The sequence below is a fragment of the Pygocentrus nattereri genome, chromosome 29 (assembly GCF_015220715.1).
Source record: "Pygocentrus nattereri isolate fPygNat1 chromosome 29, fPygNat1.pri, whole genome shotgun sequence".
NCBI lineage: Eukaryota > Metazoa > Chordata > Actinopteri > Characiformes > Serrasalmidae > Pygocentrus > Pygocentrus nattereri.
The window spans coordinates 15,172,626-15,176,591 of NC_051239.1; positions in this window are offsets into that span (position 1 = coordinate 15,172,626).

The following is a 3,966-nucleotide window of genomic DNA, read 5'->3' on the forward strand; positions in this document are numbered from 1 at the left end:
CTGAGCTCACACCACAGCTGGCTGAGAGTTAAGCCAACCATGAATTAACTTGGTCCTGATGTACTAGACGACAGAATAGACGACATTCCTGAAAAACTGGTTTGAGAGCTTAATGAAGTTCAGCGAAGCCTGGTGTTTGGCAGAGATGACTGATGGAACCTCTCAACATAGCAGATTCTTATTGCTTTTCCCCTGTGTGCTCTCTGTCGCAGTGATTTTCTACCAAAGGACCAAGCTGAACCAAGCTCTTTCTAAAGCATTTTGCACCAAACCGCTCTGAATGATTTTGCTGGCATGTTTGCTGAAATACCAGGTCCCCTTTAAGTTGTGCGTGTGAAAGATGTTGTCAGGATGAATGGTAGTGGCTGTCCTGCAGGGAAGAGTGCGTGACCACTGCGTGTAGATATGGAGAGAGTTAAAGGTCGTTCCTTTCAGTCTCGTGCAAGCCACACACACACACACCCGCCCACATGGGGAGATACAGCTCATGCAAAGTGGAGTCATCAAGTGAGTTTTAGAATTACCTTGCAATATATGGGAGAGCTGAAAACAAGCTAATGCAGAGTAAAACATCACTTCAGTTAAACAGGTTCAAGTCGACAGTGGGTTTGGTTAGATAAGCTTATTGCCTCGTGCAAATTTTGACGGCAGTCAGGCAGTGATGCCTCAGGATTCACTCTGAATACATTTTGGGGAGATTTAAAAGCTTTTTCATCGTTATTCTTTTTGATTACTGGGTTGTGTGTGTAAGCCACAGAATTCACACCTAAATGTGTGGTGGCTTTATGGTGATATAGCACTGAAACATGTAAACAACTCGCAGTCAGAGGTTGCCAGGCTAAAGTTCGGCAACCATTCAGCAGGGTTAGTTGTAACACGGTGCATCATTTTATTGTGCTGATATGTGCTCTTCTACTTTATGCTAAAAAATACATGTGTGAGTGTTTGAGGCAGCCTCTTTCCAGGAACCAAGTTTATTTAGATGTGTTTAGATGACATTTTTTATGTGTTTAGGCTGGGAAGCTCATGTGGTTTAACCCCTTAAATGGCCCTGAGCCCAAATGCCCAAAGTTTAATTACACACCTCTATAACTTAGTTAGTTATAACTGTAGTTACTGAACAATTTTGTTACATATTACAATGACATTTTGTCTCTCCATTGTATCAAATTCTTACATGTAGCTGTAAATATGTTAGCAAAATATCCAATAGGGATACATACAGAGGGCGGCACGGTAGCGTGGTGGGTAGCGCTGTTGCCTCACAGTGAGGAGGGCCTGGGTTCGATTCCCCAACCAGGTGACTGGGGTCCTCTCTGTGTGGAGTTTGCATGTTCTCCCCGTGTCTGTGTGGGTTTCCTCCGGGTTCTCCAGTTTCCTCCCACAGGCCAAAGACATGCAGTCAGGCCAATTGGACATGTTACATTGCCCCTGGGTGTGAGCGACTGTCTGTGTCTGTCTGTCTGCCCTGCGATGGACTGGTGACCTGTTCAGGGTGTATCCTGCCTTCCGCCCGATGACCGCTGGGATAGGCTCCAGCACCCCCCCACGACCCTGACGGAGAAGCGGCTTGGAAAATGGATGGATGGATGATACATACAGTATGATGATAACTGTCACACCTACTGGCCATTCCTTCAGTCGGAGATCAGCTTCTCTGGAATATTGAGAGCTGACTCCTCTCACACACCTGCCTATAATCTGCTCATCAGCCACCCTTTATATACCAGGACTCTCACCCTGCCTCTTTGCAAGGTATTGCCACTCAGTGACTTTATTGAGCCATTGTCCTGTATTTTGGTATTTTCTGTGTTTTTAACTCTTTGCCTGTCTGTACTCTGATTTTTGCTCTGTGGATTTTTGTTCATTAAAGATTCTCTGCATTGCATCTCACTACCCTGTCCGAGTGTAACAATAACTAAGAAGGTTAAAGGTTAGATTACTGTTAATGATAGATCACTGTTTTGGTCAACAAACAGTCATAGTACAGTGGGCCTAAAGAAATACTGAATGATTCCAGTGCAGGTTAGTGCTTTTTTCTTTTTGCCGTTACTGAGTTTAATGAAATGAAACAACAATGTATTGTGGCTGTAAATGATCTTGCATATTTTTAAAAAGTCAGTGGGGACTTGCCCCCATCCCTTTGATTTTGCGTCAGTGGTTAAAAACAGCCCTTTGGTTTGTTACAATTACACCCCCCACCCTTTATGGTATATATATTTGCATAAATCTGCTTCCAGTGGAACTGTTCACCAATGGTAGGTGCACGATTTTAGATTTTCTTCTCAAAGTCTAGATTGTGCCCCACGCTCCCCTATTGGAAATGTATTTCACTCATAAATGCACATACCCATGTGTTTTTTCAGTATGAGTAGCCTTTACCAGTGCTTCGGCTGCTTGATTTAGATCTACACCACACTCACACCAGTAAGGTTTGTCCCTCCAGCACCCAGACTGCTGTCTGGTGTTCAACTGTACCTGGTTGCCTCAGTATCAGGAGACTTTAGTCACGCCTTAATTGATCACTCATTAGTCGAAGAAACATTAGACAGGCTTATCTCAGATGTGTTTTAATGAAACAGGGAACAGGTCTCAGTTAAACTATGTGGGTTTTATTTTATTTAAAGCAGTATGAGACGGTCAGGATAACAACTGTAAATTAATCTAGGCCTCAGTTTTTCACCACTTTTTAACACCAGTGCTGTGGACCCCCTGCTCAGGGACACCTTTAACTAGTCCTTGCCGTCATGCACCTGATCCAACTCATCTGGTAATAACCAAGCCCTTTATTACAGACTTATGTTGGGAATACAGAGAAGTAGATATGCATATTTGCGCATTATTTACTCAATAATACAAAAAACATCATGGTTGAAAAGACCAGCACAGAGCAGAAGGAATTCCATGCTGGTCTAAGCTGGTCTTTGCTGGTTTATGCTGGTCTGGTGCTGGTTGACCATCATACCAGCCTCTAAAATGCTGTTTTTTTTTTTTGCAGGGTAAAATTAAACGATAAATAACGCTGTTGAAAACAGTTAAATGAGGAACTACATGCACAATGATTTGGTATTTTGGCGCCATCTAGCGACTCAACATGTGCGCTGACGTATGAGGTACAGAAACAAAGCAGCAGACAACTGAACAAAACCGCAGTGCATTGAATTTAAACCTGAAACTGCATCAGAGTAAAACTACACTGCTGTAAATGTTCACATTAAAAACGCAGTGCCAGGATTAATAGATTACCATACAAAACCAACTCAATTGTGGAAGATGCAAAAGAGACATTCTTCTAAAAATTACTAAAAAAAAAAAAGAAAAAGTGCCAGAAAATTCAGAACATCCGCCCGGCCCCAGTTTATAATCCCTAAATTAGCATTTTTAACATTGACATTAAGTTTGGATTGCAGTGATTGTTACATACGCAGTAGCATTGAGACTACAAGTAGTGGATTTTTCAATTGTAGCAATTGGTTTATTAAATTATTATTAATATTAAAATCTGCTTTAAACAATTAGTTCATGTAAAAAATCGTTTTATTTTTTCCCTTAATACATAATTTATGTTTCATTTATTTCACTGTTTGTTATTTCACTCTGTATGATTTGTGTATTTCAGAACTGACTGAACTCCAAACTGAGGCAGTACTCAGTATTCAGTACTCGGTACTCAGAACTCTGTACTCGGTACTCAGTGCTCAGTAGTCAGTGCTCAGTGCTCAGTGCTCAGTATTCAGTACTCAGTGCTCAGTATTCAGTACTCAGTACTCAGTATTCAGAACTCAGTATTCAGAACTCAGTATTCAGTGCTCAGTACTCAGTACTAGTGCTGGTGTAGATTTGCTGCTGCTGTCAGTCATACAGAAGGCTTTGTTTGTATTTATGGTATTAATAAATGTGTATTCTTGATGAGGGGATGGGAGGCGTGTTTGAGCTCGAGCGGAAGGCGGGATTTACTCCTCCGCC